Here is a 24,030-nt window from a genome sequence, read left to right on the forward strand (position 1 = left end):
TACTATTAGGGGTAATAATGCTAATTGCTATCATGGTTCTTGATTTTCCTCCATAACCTTATAACACCAAGACTATTGCCCATATTACAGCAATCAAAAAATTGAAGCTGAAAAGAATAAAGTTCTCTCAACTAGTAAGTGGTTCAGCTGGGATTCATATATACCTGATTCCCAAAGATAAGACATGCATGCATGCGTGTAACAAACTGAGAGTCCAGACCCCAAGGTCAAACAATATGTCATTTGTGATGTGCAAAACACAGAGCTTCAGGCCAGCCCAGGATTCCAGGGTTGGTTAAAAATAGGATTCGTTTGAGATGTTTGTGCAGGGCCCAGCATAGCAATGGGGATAGGGTGGTTTAACTGTGGATATTAGAGAACCTCTGGGGAAGGAGCCAAACCATTCAATCTAAATCTTTTCAGACCCCACCTTTCATTTCCATTCTTTTTTTTTTTTTTTTAATAATTCCTTTTTCTTCAAATTCTTCAAATGTTATTCCTTTGGTTAAGATCTGGGCTTCAAACCATATGGCCAAGAACATAATAAGAAAAAGAGCTGTGTATCCTGGCCATCAGTCCAGAGATATCCTTCTCACAAATTCTCTTGGTGCCAGAAACCCACCATAAAATATTCATTGCTTTAGATCCTAAAGTATTTTTAGTGTGCAAAGCGTCTTCTATTAAAATGAAAATGTCCCTTGAGGGAGAGAGAACCTTTTAAGCTATTATCAGTTAAACTCATAGTGGGTAGTTGGTTTATAAAAACTGAGATTAAAAATCTTTCAGAATTGAAGGATACATAAAATGTTCAAGGCAAAAAGGAAAAATCCGCAAGGGAGAGAAGAGCATAGATGGTATCATTGGAGGATATCAAAATTTCCCACTTCCCTCCTGAAGCTTAGAACTGTCTTGTTACATGCCCTTCTGTTCCTCTCCCTTCCTCTCCCCTACGCCCCTAGTACTGTCCTTAATGCACCCCCTTCTCTCTCTAGAACTTAAGACCGTAGGGTGCTGAACATGACTGAGGGCACAAGATGGGGAAATCAGTATTGGAGATATAAAGAACATTAATGCATTTTGAATTTAAGAATTTCTCAATTTCTAACCTTTATAGTAGAGTTGGTTAAGAACTTACGTTTTGAGGACACAGTTCAGATCCAAGCTTTGTTCCTTATCTGTGTTACTTTGGGCACATTATCCTCATGTACGCTCTGAGATACAGATCTTTTAGAATAAAACTTAGCTTAGGATAGTTGTAAGGATAATTAAAACACTTAACACAATCACTGGTGCATAGTAAGGGCTCAACATAGGGCTGCTGATAATAATAAAGTGGTAGTATAATAACAAAAACAACAATACTACATTCAACTCCACGCTGGACTCTATGTTGTATGTTGGGTTCACTCATACCAACCACTTTTGGACTCAGGCTGTTTTCTTTAGGATAAAGAGCCAATGCCAGGGTTAATGAAAGATAATGAAATGAGAGCATTCTTACAATGTGAGAACAATGACAAGGCATATCTCGGTAAAGTTAATTGTGTCCCCTCCAAAAACCAATCACCCCTGTCAACTCCTCAGAGAATGAGACTAGGGGGAGATTCTATAACTAGATTTCATTAAGGAGGGATGGGAGGAGTGGCGCTGTCCACAAATGGATGAAAAAACATATATGAAAATGATTATAACCTCACTGAATTGGAAACCTGACTCAAAGCTATTTTGTTCACACCTAAATACTAAGAAATAATTATTAAAATTTAAAAGCTATAATATGCTCAATAAAAGTTTGGGTCCCATAAAATGCAACATGTATACTCAACTCAAAATGCCACCGACTGTTAACTTAGGTTTTCTTACTATACACATTCGAAAGAACCAGTCTATGTCCTATGACTGCTAGAGGCTAATAATCTTTAGCAAGAGGTGCTGATCCCTTCCCTATTGAGAAAGGAGTACTTAAACCCCACAAAGTTCTGTTATCAGAATATTTCTTTAGGAGGAGATCACCAAGAAATGGTTTCTGTTTTGTCTATAGAGTTGGGTCAAGCCAGGAGAAAAAATGATGATAATGATGATGATTACTAATAACTACCATTATCCTTTAAAATTCCTGATGTGAATAGTAATATCCACGACCATCCAACAAGAAGCTATTATCATTGTCAAGTTAGAAATAAGAAAATTGAGGCTTAATGGGAATTACTTTGTACAATGTGACATGGGTAGAATATATGAGAACTAGGATTTAAATGATAGCTCAAACCCTAAGGACTTTCTTCTTTAGACTGTATCATGCTTATAAACACAAATGGCAGAAATCTGTAAGAGGTTGTCCAGAAAGTATTCAGATAGCCTTCCCAGAAGACCAGGTGGCAGAGAAAGGCAAGGTATGATCCATGGACCTAATCAGCTCAAGTGCCATTGAAACTTGACCCCAACTGTGCACTCTTCAATCAACTTTTCCCACAAGCACTCTTCTAACTCAGATCTGCTTGCCCAACTATGTTTGACTCTTCTGTCCTAAACTAGCATTAGGCTCAGGCTCTGAAATTAACAGTCTATGATAGAAGTATGAAGGCAGATGTCCTTTTCCACTTTGATAGGTTAAGATGAAAGGAATAACTTTGCCTCCTTCAAGATTATTCTCAGGTCTTGACCTTGTGAATGAATTCTACTTACGGATAAAGTACAGCCCTCAATGGGCAGGATTTTCTCTTATTTTGTCTTAGAATCTATGCTCTATGAACTTGGAGACATAATTCTGTATCTAGGTAATATTTTCTAAGGACAGCTTTGGAGCCTTAACACAGTGTTTAAGTTCACAGTCCTTATCAGGGATTTTGAACATACACACAGTCAGTCACAGTCCTTATCAGGGATTTTGAACATACCATGTATTTTGAACATGGCCATGTATAGCATGGCCATACCCACAAAGCACGCTGTTAGAGATATGTCCCTGGAACTGAAAGAAGGGGTAATTACATGCCTCCAGTATGGATAGTATGGATGCCACAGAAATAGGAACTAAGATTATGATACCAGGGAGGCTGATGATCAGAAACTAATTTTCATAAATCCATTCCTGTTACAGATCAAATATGCAAGTTCCCATGTGGGTTTATTTAGCAGTAGGCAGAAAATAAGAGAACTCCAAAAAGTATGTTTATGTATTGAGGACATGGATTTAAGGTGCAGAGTAAAAAATGTAGAAGTCTCTAAAGGTATTCTCATTCTCAAATTAATTATTTCTCCTGAAAAAGTACAATAATGCTATAAGGCTTTGAAATGATAGCAAGTAGCCATGAGGTAGAAGGAAATAGCCAGCCAGTTGTCTATGACACAAAATAAGTTTGCTCAAACTTCTAAATTAAAAAAAGTTTAACTAGAGCTGGGGGGTGGGGGAGTATGAATAGTGGCATTGTCACTTTTTTTGTGTCACAGAACTTCCTAGAATCCTATCATTTGGCAAAATAAAGGAAAATAAAGGTGGCTCTGCCCCAAGACCAATTACTAATAAAATGGAGGCTGCTGGTGGAGCTGATGGCTCTAGGAGAAGGTAGAGGGTTCCCATCCTTGGGTTAAGAGCCGGGCAGACCAGGAGCCTAGCTCCTTCTCCAGTCCCACAGGGTCATTACATCTTGGCAACTCTACAGTCTCATTCTGTTTTTCTCTGGACTTGTCCTTCCCATTGGAAGGTACTTCCTGTATCTCCCATCATTTTCCTGTTCATCTGGTGTCTGTCTCTCCCTGCCTGTTTCTCATCCTTTCAGCACTGCTTTTAGAGGTAGGAGTTATAAGTATTGTGAAGTTTCCCTTAAGAGCACTTAGGCTGCTCCTCTGTACTGCTGAAAAGACACCTCAACCCTTCCACTCACAGTGTGTTACTGTGGAGTGGATACCCAACTCTGTTATTGTCCTCTCTGGCCTTAGGTGGACATTTCCACCTGTGATTTATTCTTCACCCATAGATAAAGTACTGCTTGCTTTGCCTTGCCTAACTTAATTTACCTCCTGGGAGTCTCAGAGAATCCAAACATATATATGAATGCACATGTGTGTTTTTATTCATCCATTCAAATGTTTATGGAGAACTTACCATGTGAGAATGATTGGATAGTAGAAAAAATACTCCAAATATTGTGATTCAATTTAGTATCAGTCTGTGAGGGGCAGGGGAAATCTATCACACCAGCCTTTTTTTGTTTTGTTTTGTTTTGTTTTGTTTTGTCCCAACATGAAACAAGCTTCTAATAAACAGACTGAATTTTTCATTTGTCACACATTGTGGATACCACCTTCAGAACAGAATAAGCAAGAATAACTGTTCTTTGTGTTTCTCAAATCTATGGAGAATGATAGGGTGTGAAGGAAAAATAGGTGCATAGCAGCTAGGTTTTCAGTGGAGGAAATGATCACTTTGTTCCTCATGGAAAATAAAGCCCTGTAATCACCACATTCCATACCATGCCATGCTAAGTCTTCTGATCCACACTGCTAACAACCCCAAGGCTGGAAATGCCTCCAGTGAATCAGTGCTTCTGAGAGTTCCATAGGGCTACTCCATCTTGAAATTAAAGGTTTGAAAAATTATATTCCACTGAATACTAAGAATGATGAATATTCTTGAGTCCTCACGGTGAAGAAAGTACTTCTCCCTGCCTGCTTATATCACCATTGCAGAAGGTTGTATGCATGCATAGAGGAAACCCCAGAGCTTCCTTACTTCATATGCATTAGTCACACTGGACACAGCTCTGTCATTAGTGACTCATTCTCATTCAGAGGCCACATTCTCCCATCAGCTATTTGCCGGTGCTGCCAATCAATTTCCATACCCCTCTTTCAAAATCAATGGGCAGGAGGAGCATAAATATTCAACAGAAGAAATGAGCAAGCGCAGAAGTAGTCAAGACTACCTGTGCCTCCAGAGGGGCATAGAAATTCCTCACAGATGGACGTTTTTAACAAATTCTGCATGGAGAGAATGACCCTGCTACACTGTTGTCTGATCCACTAGAGCTGGATACTGGGTTTGAATTACCTACTCTCAAAGAGTGCCAGTAAAGGCCTTGTTAAGCCAGAATTAAGGATATACCACCAAATGCATAGAATTTCTTCCTTACATCCATTAAAATCAAGGCAATTGAGAGTGACAAACTGTGCAGGGTAATTTAATGCAGACACTTGCTGAACTAATTTATGCTGTAGAGTCTGTGCAGTCAAAAGGGAGTTGTCTGGCAGAGTGGTTTGAAACATCCTGTAGTTTGGTCAGAAATTCCAAATGCTAAATCTTGACTTTGGAGGTCTGCTTCCTGAGATATTCTCATTTTTCTGAGCTTCATAATCTATGAGCACATGCAGATACAAACATTCAAGCAAACCCTCACTAAAATCAGAATACATGTGGAATTAAGGTGCTGCTGACAGAGCTGTTTTACTCTTTCAACAAAAATCCTTCTACTTCTCCTCTCCCTAAATTATCAAAGCATCAGTGTCCCATCATGGTTCTGTGAGCTGCCAGATTTGGTTTCAAATCCCTGCTCAGTCTTTTGAGAGTTTCTGACCCAGGGCATACCACTTAACGTCTTGGTCAAATAACATGGTACCAGCATTTATCTCCTTCAATGTTTATGATGATTTAATTAGATAATATTTGTAAGGCAGTTGGTAAAGTGCCTGGCACGGAAGCACTTAATAATACCTGTTGTCCTTATCTCTAGTATTATTATTCATGATGTTGCATTTTAAGCCAGTAGTGAACTTAGAGTTATACAAACCTACAACCTCCCATTTCCAAGGTTCTTTCTCCTCTTCTACCTTGCTACCTAAGGGTACATACCTATAAAGCATTTTAGCTACACAATAAAATATACTAAAGTGAGATATACTTTTTCTGGAGTAGGAACAACAGATACATTTCCAAACAAGTATATGCAAACCAATTCTAACATTTAGGATGCATATAAATAATATAGAATGCCTCTTGACATCAGTTTTTATATCCCAAATCATCCTAAATTGTAAGTTGTGCTTGTATGGAAGAGAGAAAATCTTGTCTACTTCTTTCTTGAGAGATTCTACTCCGGAGTTCTTTATTTCAGAAGGATAAAAGTATCCAGAGTAACCAAGCTTACTTAAAACTGAAACAAGTTAATTGTTCATATCTCCAGGGAAGAGCAAGAACAGGAGGGTTTTCTGTGAAAAAATGACAAATTTGACCTCTGGTGCCACAAAGATAGAGTGCTGGTGAGGTAAAGAGTCATGTAATTCTCTAAAGACCAATTCTACATGCAGGTTCAGAAAGTTCTTAGGCCCATTTATACACACCAGTGATCTACCCTTCATTCATCTCAACCTATAATGCATTTCAACACTACTGTTTTTTGCCAAAAAAATTCTCCTGAGATTTGTTCTATGATTTTATATTCAATTAAAGTAAATAAAGCTGGAATAACCTAGGAGAGAAAGAGAAAGTCTGGTTAATTGAATTTTCTGCTTTAGCAGAGGATTAAGTAGAAAACATTTTTGTTTTTAATCTTTTGTTTAAAATGTATGAGCATGCTTTCTTCCCTTGGGAATTGTAATATTGCCCAAGAACTTGCTTTAATTTTTTGTAAAGTGATAGAGGACAATATTATCTCTAAAGTCCTTTCAATTTTTAATATACTGTGAATTTGACATCAATGGATAACCTAAGAGAGGTGAAAGAGACCCCAACATGTGCTCTACAGAGCCATACTTATCATAAACAATGCTTTATAGACAGTTTATTTAAAATAATATCTTAACTACTTCTCTGCATCTAGGATGATGGCTTAATAGTAGGCAAAAGTTCAGGCATAGGTCAGCTGATCTGCAGAAGGTCACAACAATCTTGGAATGCGTGGTTTGCCACGGTATCAGAAAAGATCATTTTCTGGAGGTCAGCCTACATTAGAGATTTCCTCTCACACTCCTGGATCTGAGGATAAGCAGAAACACTTGAATGGCTTTCTGTGACTTCAAAAAGATGGAGTGGATCCTTTAATCTGCAACTACCTAATTAGCAGGAATCTGAAACCAAGGAGTATCAACCATTTGGATTTTTTTAAAGGTTATTTATTTATTTATTCATAGACACACACACACAGAGAGAGACACAGGCAGAGGGAGAAACAGGCACCATGCAGGGAGCCTGACATGGGACTTGATCCAGGGTCTCCAGGATCACGCCTTAGGCTGCAGGCGGCGCTAAACTGCTGCACCACTGAGGCTGCCCAAACATTTGGATTTTATTTGCAGCCTAACTACCCTCTTATTCTACTGTTAACTCCATCTCAACAAAATCAGCCAACAGGTGCCTACCTGGTAGATGAATTTCATGGCTGTTTTGACTCTGGACGGGGATGGAGGAAGTGGAAAAGGTCTGGAAATGATCCCTGCTGACTCTATGCTGACATGCTGGATATTTACTTTGAAATCCACCATTCTTTGGATATTTGTCATGATTCATAAAAGAGATTGACATCTCCATTATCTCTGAGGTGCCTGTGTGTAATTCCTATTAATGTGAGCAGGACTTGCACAGAAATTTGAGACTTTAGTCTCTTGTCTTGCTCTAAAGAGTGATGTTGAAGACAGGCTTTCAGGTAAACTGAAAAAAGGTCAGCGTATCCAACTAAAGATTTGGCAATTTTTTTTTTACCATGGATTCAGAATGTTTATGCTAGAAAGTGAGTTGGACACAACTAAGAATAATTCTCTCAACTTACAGATGACAGGAGTGAATTGTAGAGAGGGTATCACGTTTTCTCAAAACCGTGGAGCTACGTATTTGTGGAAAGTTGTGACTATAGCTCAGGACTCTTTATTTCTCTTCCAGTGCCCTTTATCCTCGGTGTATTATTTGACCCTTCTAGATATTTAAGAATCTAATCACATAACTCCAAACAAAAAAAGTACTATGACCTACTGTTTCTGGAAATGTTGAAGTAACAAAAATGGCCTTGACCTCCTACCATAAGCAAATTGAAAACTAGACAAAATATATAAAACAATTGTTTTGAGAGATTGGACAGCCAGTGGTGCAGGAAGGACCATAAGCCCCAAGAGAAGAGAAACAATATAAGCCCCACTGAAAGGCCTGGGAATCAGAACAGAGCTCTATTAGCTCATGAAGTTAAAGAGATGGAGACCAATGATGAAGGAAGCTAGGGCAGCTGGACGTTGAAGAGCAGAGTTTTGAGGAGGGAAATATGTAGGAAAGAAAGAAGTCCAGAAAGCTACATGGGGGTGCCTTGTGTGGTACTATGCTGCATATATACAGAGTGAAATTTCAAACACCTAGGTGAAGAAGAAACAAAACTGTTATCTGAGAAATTCACAGAGTTTACATGGAGTAGAGAGATTTTGAGCACTGACATTCCAGTTCCGTCCCATTTTTTAAATTTTTCTTTCAATTTGTGTAATTTGTATTGAAATATGCTCAAGTTACCTAATTCTTTCTTCAGCTTGGCTGGGTCTACTGATAAACTCATCGAATGATTCTTCATTTCTACTACAATATTTTCTAGTTGAAGAATCTTTCTTTGTCTCTTTATTACTACAATTTTTATCTTTTGACCTAAATTTCTCATCTATTTATGTATTTTACCCACCTTTTTGGCTCGATCTTTTTTTTTAAGCATGTTATTTATTCCTCTGAAAGAGAGAGGGAGCATGGGTGGGTGGTGGGGAGGCAGACACAGAAGGAGAAGCAGACACCCCACTGAGCAGGGAACCTGATGCAGGGCTTGATCCCAGGACCCTGAGATCACGACCTGAGCAAAAGGCAGATGCTTAACCATCTGAGCCACCCAGGTGCCCCTCAGTTAGATCTTTTAACATGTTAGTCATAGCATTTTTAAAGTCCCTGTTTTATAATTCCAACATGAGTCATCTCTGATTCTGGTTTTATTGAGCGCCCTGTCTCTTGATAATGACTTGTTTTCACTTAATTTGTGTGGCTTCTATTTTAAAATTGAATGTAAGACATCTTGTGTAGAACAGGAGAGATTGAGGTAAATATTATTTATACCCCTACACTGACATGCTTCAAGTTCCACCACAGATGCTTTGGATTTGGGATGTGGGCTGGATTCAATGACACTTTTTCTTACTTCTACTTTCCCCAGTAGTAATGGGTCTTCACCTATGCCTAGGAGCAATGAGTTTTTTTGCCTTGACTACAGTAGCTTAAGTCTTTTGAAAGAAACATCAGGTGATGGACCTTCATCTCTTTTCCACAGTGGCAACCAATTTTCTCCTTCACACCTGCATGACTTAGGGAGTCTTTCTCTGGTCTCTTGCTGTGCCTTGAGTCTTTCTTACAAATAACAGGTGGAGGTTCTTTTGAAAAGAGTCAGTAAGTGGATATAAATCTCCACATTCATCTTAAGCAATTCATTAATACTTTAACCATTTTTTTTCTTACCCTCTTATATGGGGACTGTATCTTCTGCCTGTACTCTGACATAGTTGGCAGAGTCATCAGGTATCCTATCTATCTTACTAGAGGCAGTGAAATGATCTATCATTATCTTCAGGCTGTTTATTCATTGTTAGTGTAGCAGAAATGAAATCTCCTAGACAGAACAATAGGGCAAGAAAAAGAAACATAACATATTTAGAAAAAATAAATAAAACTAGTACTATATTCATCTAAAATACTATTGATATGTAGATAATTTTAAATAGTCTACAATTATTGGTTCATGGATGTCAATTTAGCAAATCCACTCAATACATGGTCATTGTATAAAATCAGTCATCTTTCGTACCAGCAACAAATTATAATAAAATTAATACAACTTATAATACCATAAAACTTGAGGAGTATCTGGGTGGCTCAGTGATTGAGTGTCTGCCTTTGTCTCAGATCATGATCCCAGGGTCCTGGGATTGAGTCCTGCATCAGGCTCCCCATCAGGAAGTATGCTTCTCCTTCTGCCTATGTCTCTGCCTCTGAGTTTCTCATGAAAAATAAATATTTTTTTTAAAAATTGAATATGTAGGATTGAATTTAATAGAAAATGTTTATGGTGTTTTTAGGGAAAATTATATTAATAACATTTATTCTTATGATTTAAGAGGCTTGATATTGTCAATGATCTCAAATGATCTATAGACAATACAATCTCAAAATTGTGCCAAATGCGTTTTTTTTTTTTTGGTGAAAATTTAATAGCTGATTCTAACATACATGGGAAAATACAGAGGATCAAAGATAGCCAACACCATATTAAAGAAGAATGATATTGAAAGATATATGTCAGACATAGGTCTTTTTAAAAACTAATTAATACCCTGGTATTAGAACAAGACTGATAGACTAATAATACAGAACAGAGATTCTGGAAACAAAGCCATAAATACATGGTCATTTGATTGATGTTAAAGATGACACTTTAATATAAGATAAAAAGAATTATCTTTATTTTGAGATTTTTATTTCACATCAGTTATATGATATACAGAGAAATCTTGTACTTTCTACCAAGTTTCTTCTGATGCTAAGAAACTAAAAGCTATATTACAATGTCATATTCAGGATATTGACATTAATATGTTCAAGACACAGAAAATTTCCATGACCACAGTGAACTCTCCTATTGCCTTTTTGTAGCCTCACATACTTCCCTCCTGCCTCTATTTCTGAATTTCTGGCAATCACTAATGTGTTTTACATTTCCATAATTTTGTTATTTAAAGAAGGTTATATAAATAGAATTATATAGTATGTGACCATTGGGGATTGGCTTTTTTCATTCAGTATAATTTTGTAGTGATTCATCCAAGCCGTTGCATGTATCAATAGTTTATTCCTTTTTATTGCTGAGTAGTATTCCATGTCATGGATGAACTACGTTTGTTTAGTAAATCATCTACTGAAAGACATCTAGATTGTTTCCAATTTTAATCTATTATGGACAAGGTAATAGTACTTTAGTGTAAATGGAGAGAAGTGAACTTTGTTTTAGAATTCTACCCAAAAGGACTTGCTAATGCAATAGCAATGGGAACTGAGGAAAGAGGTAACAATTGTTAGTTTCTTGAGCAGTTGTGAGAGGAGCTGCCTTTAATATATAGAATTGATGGGGCCTCTGAGTTGTGAAGACAAAGGTAAAATCAGTTTGGTAGAAAGCTCATTACCCTACTATAATTTTCTAGATACCATTATTGCTAGCAAATATTATTTTACTTGTTTGTTTAATATTTGTAACAATATAAGCAGAAGGACAACAAGACCTCAAAGAGTGTTTGACACCTGGTAGGAGCTCAATGTAAATATGCAGTAAATGAGTGCTGCTGGAAACAGTAAAGCCCGGAAACATTTAAACCCATAGATCAGTAGGGTATTATAAGAGGTAGTAATACCTACATTACACATTTATGAGGGTTAGTAGGAATACATGCAGATTTCTTGGCAGTATTTGGCACATATTAGGCACTTTGTGAATGGAAGCCAAAATGATCATTTCTACTAACATGTGCTACCTGAATAGTTTTGCCTTCTCAGCAGTATTTATAAATGAGACAACACAGCACCACACCAGTCACTTAAAGGGACCATTTGGTCAGGAAGGGATGGTGTTGTTTTCTACTGATAGCAAAATTATAATATCTTATTACTTCATATTTATTTAAACTCTTCTCCTGAATTTAGTCAGACTAACAAAAACATAGGCTCATCATAATAGATATAAAAAATATTAAGTAAGAAAAAAATCCACCTTAAGACTAATGAAAGCTGGTTTTGAGATATACAACAAAGTCACAAGAGCAGAGCAGCCTCCTTTCATATTGTGTGCTTGGGGCCCACCATGAGGCCTGGGTTGTCCATATCTGAACTGTCTCTTCCTTATTCCATTGATTTTGGGGGGGTATTAGATGCTGGTAGCCACATTCTTTTCAGTTGCTCCACATCCATTACAAAGCAGCCCTATCCTGGATGGATGTGTTATTTATAGGCCATTCAAAGGAAATGAAATGGGCAATTTTGAATGCTGAAGATCATCAAAAGCAAGCCTATGTATGGCTGAAGGTTTATTAGGAGTCTGGTCTCCTGCTTCATAATAATCACGATTTGTTTCCAAGCTTTCTGAATGATTCCATGCAGATCTTGGGGCAGGCACTTTATTTTTGTCATCCAAGCAGAAGTCATAATTCTGAGGGCATATTTTTTTTCTATCTTTGTCCTCCTTTATCATCACCCTATATCTGGCCCCTTCAGCTTGTTAAAGGTTTTCTTTTGAAATGGAGGTCAGGGGCATGGTGAAAGCATTTGGAGAAAATCATGTTCTCTCTGCCCTAGAAAAATATCGCTCCCTAGGAGGAGGGAGCATCTCTCTGGAGACTGCGTCTTTGAATTCTGGAGGGTCGCATGTTTGAAATGTTAATGCAATTTTATGGATGAAATTTTACCTGTAAAACATTTCTAAAATATGTGCCTGTCAAATATTCTTTCCCCCCAGGGATAGTCCTCCCAACACATCAAAGGCAGCTCCTCTCCCAGAGACAGCTCTCTGCAGTGGGAGAAGGGACACCTTCCATTACAAAGATGCAATGCTCACAGTGTTCAATTATTGTACAGTTGCAATGATCCACTTGGAGAGAGGAGACACTAAAGGAATAGTCCAAAAAGCATCACTTCCGATAAAGCATTTTTAATAAAATATTTGTACTACATCTTTGTGATCTTGGAAATGCCAATCTCTCTGGTTTAGATAGACCAAAATATATTAATCTCCCTTCTATTCTTATATAGACCCAATCATCATAAAAATATAACCTCTATCAAAATGGAGAGAAGCAAACTTACAGAAAATAGCCAAATCGTATTAAATAATGGTGGTAAACCAGAGTAGTGATTTTCAAACCTTAGTGGGCAGGGCATCAGTATCATTTGTACAGAAAGTTCCCAGGTGATCGATGCTAATGCTGCTGATGTAGCAACTATACACTAAAAACCATTGTGCTGGAGTGAGGACACATAGCCTGTTTCTGTTATATTTTCTGCTTTTCCTGTAGCTCTGGTGTGGTGGTTCCTGCTCTTTGTTAGTCCAGGTATTTAGCTTTTCCTAGGACTCTCACATGGCTTTTCACTAGAATAAACTTCAGTAAGTCTCTGTTGCTTTTCCCTCCAAACTGAATAAAAGCCAAGAAATATCAAGTTCCTTTTCTTTTTTCATCACTTAGGAAATACCTACCGTGTATTGTGTGTGTGTTGTGTGTGTGTGTGTGTGTGTGTGTGCACTCACATGTACGATTATGCAGCTTATTACTCAAGCCTGTTTAGATTTTTAATCTTGGAAGAAATTTTGCTTGCTCCTTGAGAGACTGTTTTCTCCAATCTCTGTGGGATTAAATTCAAGTTGGAAGTAATTCAGTAGTAACAAATACATTTATGTCAAGACAGTAAGAAGGCAGAGGGGTCAAGTAAATTTGTCCGGAGGTTTTGAGAAAAATCATTCTTAATCTCTGTCTTCATTCAGCTCCAAGGCTATAAAGTAGGAATTTCTCCGAATACCTCCTACCCTCTGAGGTAAGGTCTAGGGAAAAGATGCTGCTGTTACTCATTCCTTTACATGAGAAGAGTCAAATTTTGAACTGCAGGAATGACAGCTTGAGGCTCATCATCAATGTTTTGTGTTTCTCCATTGAGCTGCATCAATTTTCAGAGGTTGTGGATTTTGCATTCTGCTTGTGTTTGGGGGCAGGAGCAGCAAGAAGCTGCCTGACTCTGCAAAGTCAGCTTTCCCTCCTGTGATTCCTAATACCTCAAGCATGGAGTGGGAAAAAGTAGGACACCCACATGTTGTGGACTCAGCTCAAACCAAGCTCTGCAATCTGGTTTTATAAGCAAAGACTCTAAATCACTGTAACCTTTTTTTCTGGTGCATATGTCTCAATTTCTTCTAGGTACAGATGGAAAGAATAATCTTACTAAAAACCCCATTTGAGAGATGTGGGCAGACTATTGCACTGGTGGAATTTGGGCTGGCAAATATTGAGAGTTAAGCCAGAAGGAAGCCATGCTGAGAGGTAGCTTGAGTTCAAGCATATAGGTTCAAATAAGGAAAAATGAACAAGCACAAGTTAGATAATATGAGTAGCACCAGGCTCAGAATTGGAAATCCAGGCTTGGTATTCAGAGTGTGGGCGCTCAGTCCTGGCAGCAAGAGCATGAGCTGTCTGAGAAACATGAATTTTGAAAGGGGGTAAAAGAATTGTGGCTAAGGCTAAAGCTTAAGCCAGCAGAAATGTTAAGTGACAGCCTAGAGGTGTGGGGAACAAGGGAAGGTGGTGGAAAAGAGGCAAGATTTAAGACTGACGTTGACATGACCATTTATTTTCTCACTGTTGCATAGTGGCTTAAATTTGGCTTCATATTTTCAATGATTTCTCTTTATTAGCACCATTTTTGGGGTCCTCTTTTCATTTTCTCTCTTTTTTTGGTATTTTTTTTTGGAGTTCGATTTGCCAACATGTAGCATAACACCTAGTGCTCATCCTGTCAAGTGTCCACCTCAGTGTCCATCACCCAGTCACCCCATCCCCCCACCCACCTCATTTTACTTATTTTTATTTAGTGTTTGTTTTAAGATAGAGCAAGAGTTGACTGCCAGGTTCTAACACATTGGTGAAAGTTGTCGTTTGCTTGTTTGTTTTCCAAAATCTCATAGAGCTAGACCAAAAGTAGAGGGTTTTGTTTTGTTTTGTTTTTGTTTTTTGTTTTGTTTTGTTTTTCTTTTTTATTGGAGTTCAATTTGCCAAAATATAGCATAATACCCAGTGCTCATCACATCAAGTGCTCCCCTCAGTGCTCATCACACAGTCACCCCCAGCCCCACCCACCTCCCTTTCCACCACCCCTTGTTCATTTCCCAGAGTTAGGAGTCTCTCATGTTCTGTCTCCCTTTCTGATATTTCCCACTCATTTTCTCTCCTTTCCCCTTTATTCACTTTCACTATTTTTTATATTTCCCAAATGAATGAGACCATATAATGTTTGTCCTTCTCCGATGGACTTATTTCACTCAGCATAATACCCTCCAGTTCCATCCACATCGAAGCAAATGGTGGGTATTTGTCATTTCTGATGGCTGAGTAATATTCCATTGTATACATAGACCACATCTTCTTTATCCATTCAACTTTCGATGGACACTGAGGCTCCTTCCACAGTTTGGCTATTGTGGACATTGCTGCTATAAACATCGGGGTGCGGGTGTCCCGGCATTTCACTGCATCTGTATCTTTGGGGTAAATCCCTAACAGTGCAATTGCTGGGTCGTAGGGCAGGTCTATTTTTAACTCTTTGAGGAATCTCCACGCGGTTTTCCAGAGTGGCTGCACCAGTTCACATTCCCACCAACAGCGCAAGATGGTTCCCCTTTCTCAAAAGTGGAGTTTTTAAATGTAATTTGTGTGTTCACTTGTTTTGTGCATATGAGTGAGAGTGAAAGTAGAAAAGCAATATTTTCCTAAAACAACCTAAGGGAAGAAATCACTGTATACAAATTATTGATTGCATGCCCCCCTAGTGGGCTTGTTATCCAATTGACAGTTTGTCCAAGATCACAAATTAATGCTGTATCTTCTAGGAGAAATATGATATTCATTCAATGTTGAGTAGATCCATATATTAAAGCCAAACATTGATAAATAATGTAGGCCAATAACCCCCAAAAAGGAATATTTCCATATTTCCTGGAAGGGTGACAGCATGCTACTATTTTTAATGGCTCTCACTATTGCCATCTCATATGTGTGAATGATGTTTCCGTGGTTAAGGTTCTGATTTATTAATTAGAATGCAGTTTTCAGTGTGCTAATGTTACCCTGAGTTGAATGATAAGCACATATTTTAAATATGAGGTTTGGCAATTGCACAATATTTTAAGTTGAATTGGAATATGTAAAGGATGAAAATCTCTCAAAGGTATAGAGGATTCGGATCACTTGCCTGTGTACTGGCAGTTTAAAAACAAAATTAGCATTTGTTTTATCAAGAATGAAACAGAACAGGGTATTACTGTAAATGTAACTTCTTTTTCTTTGCTTTGAGACCTCTCCCTCTTTTGTCCCCTTCCACCCAACTAAAACTCAGATATTTTGAAATGTGTTATTTTGCTGTGTTCTGTCTCTACAATAGCAGCATGCAAGGGTGTTGACTACATAAACAAATAACTCTCTTATCTGTCTTTTCTAAGGAAAACCTGCTTTCTAATGCTTTCTTAATTGATAATCTTCTTATTTCTAGAAAGTCCTCTATGCCGGCTACAAAGTCAGCCACTTTAATTGTACGTGTGGGTGTGCACGTGCGCATAAATCCATAGTTATTTCAAGTCCAAAGTTTCTAGCCACCTTCCATTTGTTTTTCATGGTTCCCCAAATCCTAACACAAGTCCTCAATTTGGTGACATAATACATTCAAAAATGGGAAAATTCTGTAACATAGGGATTGGCCCTATTCCCAGGCACTAATTTCTAATGGAGTGCTTAAGTATGTGAATGAATTAACTGCTCATTGGCTGTCATTGAACTGTTTGTACAATAGAAAACATGATACCATCTGATGTCAATATGGCATAAAAGATGAGGATAGATTACTTTGTAATGTTTAGGCTTTATTTTTTTCCTTTTCTTGCCTCTTTAAGTTTTGGCCAAAAGACAGTAAGAAACACAGGTTGGTCAAAAATAGGAACTCCCTAACCCTGCAGATTTGTAATGATTGGAATTGTGAAAATAAAGGTAACAATTCCTCCTGTGCCCATACTGCAGGACGGTTGAGGAGCTCTTCTGTCCCTAAGCATGGGGGTGGCCTTGATGCTTCCTTAGGAGCTCCTTTTGTATTTTCCCTGTCGTGTAATTAAACTATGCCTCAGTCTCCACTCATGTGGAGGTTCGAATGCAAAACACAAACTACCTGACACTGGATATGGTCTACAAGAGGAGCCCCAAAGGTGAATGATGTTTCAGTGATGCTTCACTAAGCCAGTTTCAAAGCCACTCCTGCATCACTCCACCAGCTAACAGTCACTCTGGTATGGAAGAAAGGCAGATGATTTTAAGTAGCCACTCGTTGCTACTGTGTCTTTGGTCTGGGTCATTTACTAAAGAGGTGTTCAGACACCTGTGCCTCAGCATCACCCAAGGTCAGCTCAGTGTCCTTCTCATTGCAGTCACGAAGGTTTCTGAGGATAATCCTAGGTTACCAATGGAAACTTAAATGTTCTTAATATTGTCTATGTAAGGTGTCAGAGGTATATATTACTGTTTTCAATAGTGTTAAATTTTTAAACATGTTCCTATGCTTGAGTGAACAATCCTTATATATTTTGTACCAAATATACCTTAGGATGAGTATGTTTTATTTAAAGGCAGGGTATTCAGTGTGTGTGTGTGTGTGTGTGTCTGTGTGTGTCTGTGTGCGTGCGCGCGTGTGACAGAGAAAGAGAGAGAGGAAAAAAAGAGAATTCAAGTGTGTTTCTTGCCCTTAATCCCAAGGTTGTCCACTTTGGTGCTTTGAAGAATCTGGGAGTGAGTGCTCATGCCTGGCTCTTTACTTTTGTAATAATCAGATATTCTCCAGTCTCAGAAATCTAGATGTGCACTATTCTCAGTTTTCTGTAGCCTCCAAGCTGCCTTTCTTCTGGCTGCTCTAGCTACACCTTACATGTTCACAAAATTTAGGAAGCAGCACTGCTCAGGATTGCTATCTTTGCATTGACAAGGTTATGAAGTGCTGGGGTCAGAAATATTCTTTTTAGCAGAAGAGTTAGAAAACACCTTTTTATCTTTAGATTTCAGGGCAAGAAAAACAAAAATAGGAAAAAGGCAGCAGTTCCTGTGTAGGACCAGGTCATCCATGTCAAATTACTGCCTCCATTTGTGAAATGGTAGTTCCTTGGGAGTGACAGGCACTTATTTGTGTCCCTACCACCAGATTTAGAGGTTATAGTGATGGAGAGAATATAATCTTTGAAGATTATAAGTAAATTGTTACTTATATTGCTTTTTTTGTATTATCTATACCTTATGCTAAAGAGTTCTTTCATATATCCTTGTTGTCAAGGTTTTTCCCCCTCATTTTACCTAGTGCCCTAACCTTTTATAACTGCTTAGCTAAATCTTCCCCCATTCCTCATGGTTGATGGCAATTTCAGTTTCTTCTACTGAGACTCTACTGGTCGCTACAGACTTCATTAAAATTCGGGGCATTATATAATACTCTTTTACTTAAATCTTGTATCAAGCTTGCTAACAGTGTCACATTACATTACTCATTGTGCATTTGTCCCAGCTCTGGAGTGAGATTATAAGTAAGGTTAACATAACATACTATTTTACTTCCTTCATCATCATAAATCTGTACCAGAGTTCTAAGAGTGTGTCTGCATTGAACCAAAACAAACCTATATGTGCATGGGAATATAGGATTTGTGAATAGGGAGGAGAAACAGAATCAAAGACTTCCATGAATACATTAAATTTGAGATTATACAAATAAGACTCTGTTATGGTCACTCATTACAGACATAGTACACACTGAATATATTTATCAACAAGTGGCACAGGCATTGAGCCCTTTAGGTTCTACAAAAATTGAGGCTGCTAAAGAAGCCATTCAACTGAAGAAGGAAGCTTAAACCTAAGGACTGGAAGCTTTTTTCTTTGGGTTGATATGTATATGGGCAACACCTTGCAGGACAGGTATTTGCCTTAGAGATTCTCAAAATCCCTTGTTCCTAACCATCCCATGTAAGGCACTATTTTCTGACTATTGGAAGTCAATAGTGTTGGAAGTCTTAAGAAGGCAGTCAGAGGATAGTATTGGATACAAGTTGTTAGCAGAAAATGGTTTCCATGTTCTTTTCTGCTCTGGGATTTCATTTGCTTCACAGAAAGGGAAGGAATCCCAACAGCTATGCACTTGGGTATTTGAGATAATCTAACTCCTGTTTAATCATATCCACAAATTGCTCTATGTGATTAAAAAATCTGGTGAAAGAGATAAATAAAGCACAGCATCTATCCTCTAAGGATTTCCAGCTTTTAATGGAGGCCCAAAGGCAAATAATAAATTAAAAGTGATGCACATGCACACTCACACAGAGATTTAGGTTGATATGGATATAGCAAGAAAGGATTGAAAGACACAAGGAAAGACTAGTTAACCGTTGGAAAACGTTACACATAGGAGTTATGTGTAGACTATGCTATGTGGAATAAATAGGTAACAAGGTAAACATTATGCAAAAGAGCAAGCATTTGTTTGACAAAATTTTATAGAGCACATACTATATGTCAGAAACTTGTCATTTTGGGGGGATGTAACAGTGTGAACAAAACAAGGTCATCAACTACATGAAATATACATTCTGGTTAAAGAAAGAAAAAATAAACACAAATATATTTATGCCAGGGATAACAGTGGTGTCAGCAAAGATTTATGATAAAACATCTTTAGAATGGGCAGTGGAAGCCAGCTGGAGTATATAGAAGAATAACCTACTAGGCAGAGGCCCAAAGGTAACCTATCAATCATTCATATTTTTTAACCAGAAAAATAATATAAGTACGTTGTAACTAAATAATAAAAATTTAAACTTAATAATTATGACTTACAAAATGAGAAGACATAAAAAAAAAACAAAATGAGAAGACATGATTTACCTTGAGATACTTATATATATTCATTAATATTCAAATAAACATATTACAGTGTATCTGTGCATAGAAAAATAATCAAAACTGAATCCATTAAAAATAGTAAGATCACTGGGTGACGGGCACTGAGGGGGGCACTTGATGGGATGAGCACTGTGTGTTATTCTATATGTTGGCAAATTCAACACCAATAAAAAATAAATAAAAGAAAAAAATAGTAAGATCAATGATGTGTTTATGTGCAATACTAGAAATGATGCACACACACAACAATGCAGTAATGTCTTTTTTATTGAAGTATAGTTGACACAATATTATATTTGCTTCAGGTGTACAACATACTGATTCAACTTTTATATACATTATCAAGTGATCACCATCATAAATGTAGCTACCATCTGTCACCACACAAAGTTGTTACAATATTATTAACTATATTCCTTATGCTGTACCTTGCATCCCCATGTCACATTTTATAACTGGAAGTTTGTATCTTTTAATCCCCTCACCACCTTGCCTCTAGTAACCACCAGATTATATTCTGTATTTATGAGTCTGTTTCTGGTTTGTTTTGTTTGTTCATTTGTTATGTTTTTTAGATTCCATATAAGTGAAATCATATGGTGTTTATCTTTTGCTGTCAGACTTAGCATAATAACACCTAGGTCCATTCATGTTGTCGCAATTGGCAAGATTTTGTTCTTTTTTATGGTTAACTAATGTTTTGTCATTTATTATTTAAACTCACATACACACCACATCTTCTTTATACATCTATTGATGGACACTTAAGATGCCTCCATATTGCATTTACTCTAAATAATGCTGCAATAAATATCGGAGTTTATATATCTTTTTGAATTAACGTTTTTATTTTCCTTAAGTAAACATCCAGAAGTGGAATGCTAGATTGTATGGTAGTTCTATTTTTATTTTTTTTTTTTATTTTTTATTTTTTTTTTTTTTTGGCAGAGGTAGGACTGGTTGCTGCCTGAGTTTTATTTTTTATTTATTTATTTATTTATTTTTTTTATACAACAAGTTTTTTTATTTGAGTATAGTTGACAATGTTACATTAGTTTCAGTTTCAGTTATTCATAATAAAAAAAAAAAAAAGAAGCTGGGTAGTTCTATTTTTAATTTTTTGAGACATATCCACACTGTTTTTCACAGTGGCTCCACCAATTTACATTCGCTGCAACAGTACATGAAGGTTCCTTTTTCATCATTTCCCTGTCAGCATTTGTTATTTCTTGTCTTTTTAATACTAGCCATTCTGACTGGTGTGAAATAATCTCTTTGTAGTTTTGATTTGCCTTTCTCTGATGATTAGTGATGTTGAGCATCTTTTCATGGGTCCATTGGCCATTTGTATGTTTTCTATGGAGAAATATTTATTCATATTTTCTTCCCTTTTTTAAATTAGATTTTTTGACACTTGATGTGAATTATGTGAGTTCTTTATATTTTGAATGTAACTCCTTATTGGTTGTATAATTTGTAAATATTTTCTTTCAATAAGTTACCTTTTCATTTTTATAATGGCTTCCTTCTCTATGAAAAAGGCCTTTTTAGTTCCATGCAATCCTATTTGTTTACCTTTGCTTGTGTTGCCCTTGCCTGAGGAAACAGAGCCAAAAAGTATTGCTAAGACTGATGACCTTCAGCTTATTGCCTATCTTCTACAAGTTTTATGGTTTCTGATCTTACACTTAAGTCTAATTCATTTGGAGTTTATTCTTGTAGATGATGTAAGAAAGTAATCCAGTTTCATTCTTTTGTGTATGGTTGTCTAGTTTTTCCAACACCATTTATTAAAGAGACTATCTTTTCCTCATTGTATAGTTTTGTTTCCTTTGTTTAAGATTAATTGATCAAATAAGTGTGAGTTTTTTCTGAACTCAGTTCCATTGATCTATATGTGTATTTTTGTGTCTGAAACATACTGTTTTTATTATTATAGCTTCATAGTATAGTTTGAAATCAAGTAGCATGATATTTCTAGCTTTATTCTTTAAGATTGCTTTGGCTATTCAGGGTCTTGGTGGTTCTATACAAATTATAGGATTATTTTTTTAGTTTTTTGAAAAATGCTATTTTGACAGGGATTGAATTGAATACGTATATTGTTTTGGGCACTATGGATGATTTAACAATATTAATATTTCCAATGCATGAGCATGTTATACCTTTCCAATTATTTGTATTATCTTCAATTTCTTTCATTAGTGTTTTATAGATTTCAGAGTACAAGTATTTTACTTCCTTGGTTAAATTTATTCCTAAGTATTTTATTTTCTTTGATGCAGTTGTAGATGGGATTGTCTTAATTTCTCTGATAGTTCATTATTTGTGTATGAAAATGCAACATATTTATATATGTTAATTTTATATCCTGCAAATTTACTGAATTACTTTATTCTAATATTTTTGGTGGCTTATTTAGGTTTTTCTATATATAATATCATGTCATCTGCAAATAGAGTTTTTCTTATTTTCCAATTTGCATTTTTTTTCTTATTGTTGTAGCTATGACATCTAATACTATCTTGAATAGGATTGGTGAGAATAGGCAACCCTGTTTCTAATATGAGAGGAGAAGCTGTCAGATTTTCACCAATGAGTGTGATGTTAGCTAGGGTTTTTCACACATGGTCTTAATTATGTTGAGCTTTCTTTCCTCTATAGTCACCTCATTAAGAGTTTTTATCATAACTGGAGGTTGAATTTTATCATATGATTATTCTGCATCTATTGAGATGATCATATGATTTTTATTCTTCTTTCACATCATTGTATTGATTTACAGGTATTGAATTATCCCTGCATCCCAATGAATCCCATTCAATTATGATGTATGATCTTTTTAAAGCATTGTTGAATTTAGTTTGCAAACATTTTGTTGATAATTTTTTCATCTATGTTTATGAGGAATATTGGCCTGTAGTTTTTATGTATGCATAGTGTCTTTTTCTGGTTTTGGCATCAGGGTAACTTGGGCCTCATAAAACAAGTTTGGAAGCACTCCTTCCTCTTCTGTTTTTTCTTGGAATATTTGAGAATGATAGGTATTAACTTTTTTGTTTGTGTTATGTCAATCAGTTTTGTCTCCTGGTCTTGAAGGAGTTCCTTATGCAGAAGGTATTCTCTGGGGCCAGTAGTGTAAACTTCCCTCGTAACCTGAGCCAGGTGCCTTATGGGTCTCCCCTGTAGGACAGGTGCAACCTTCCATTATGTCTGGGCCATCATGAATGCAGACTCACTGGTGTGCAGAGCTTCTCCAATGTGGCTATCAGGACTGGCCATGACTACTATGGGTGCACGGTGAGTGGGGCTGGTTGCCATCCTATCTGGATGAGAAGCCTGTGTATCATAGCTATAAACATGCTGGTGGGTGGAGCAGGGGCAGGCCTCTAGTGTGGCTGGCTGTGAGGTCTCCTATGACTGTTGTAGGTACTTTAGTATTTGAGACTGCTCCCTATAGTGGGGGTTTCTTTGTGGGATACTGGTGCCACCTGAGGCTGCCCAATGGGTGTGGCAGGGCAGGGTGCTACCTGGGAAGGATACCTCAATGGGGCAGGTGGGTTGGGTGGGGTTATTCCACAGGGGAACACTTGGCAATGTGAGTGGTGCTAGAAAAGTAGATGATGACTGTCAGAAATGGCTCCTACCAGCACCAGCCAGCTAGATAGAAAGAATAAGAAAAATTGCACAGTCTGCATCTCTGTTCCCTAAGAAAATTTCTACAGATCTCTGCCCCTCTGGCCCTAAAATTAGTCAATAAATCTCCTTCATGTATGGCCCAAGCACTTTTCAAACTTCTATCACTGTTATCTTTGTTGGGTCTCAGAGCAGGTGGGTTTGTGTGTAATATCTTTAAGAGTAGATTCTTAGTTTCCTATAGCCCTCTGGATCTTCTGTAGTTAAGCCCCACTGATTTTTAAACCAAGTGTTATGGAGCCTTATCTTCTCAGTGTAGGTCCCCAGGGTAGGTGTGACCAAGGTGAGACTTGAACTCTGCCCCTCAGAGAAGACCTCCCTGTTTGTAAATGTCTTCTAACTTGGGTTGCCACAGTGGATGTGAGTCCTGACTAGACTGTTTGCCTCTCCTAATAATTGTCTTGATGTGGCTTTTTAAATATATATATATATATATATATATATATATATATATATATATCCTCAGTTGTATAAGATTGGTTCTGCTAAATTTTCAGTTCATTGTCAGAGGCTATTTTTTTTCTTCAAATTTTTACTTAAATTCTAGTTAGTTAACATATAGTGTAGTGATGGTTTCAGGAGTAGAATTTAGTGATTCATCACTTACAT

General features: G+C 37.1%; 1 pseudogene; it reads right to left on the reverse strand.

The window, feature by feature from the left end:
• The window catches only part of LOC112918787 (coiled-coil domain-containing protein 167 pseudogene), a 180,048-nt pseudogene extending 157,002 nt beyond the window's left edge, over positions 1 to 23,046 (reverse strand).
• Positions 23,047 to 24,030: the final 984 nt, after the last annotated feature.

The sequence above is a fragment of the Vulpes vulpes genome, chromosome 13 (assembly GCF_048418805.1).
Source record: "Vulpes vulpes isolate BD-2025 chromosome 13, VulVul3, whole genome shotgun sequence".
In the NCBI taxonomy this organism is placed as follows: Eukaryota; Metazoa; Chordata; class Mammalia; order Carnivora; family Canidae; genus Vulpes; species Vulpes vulpes.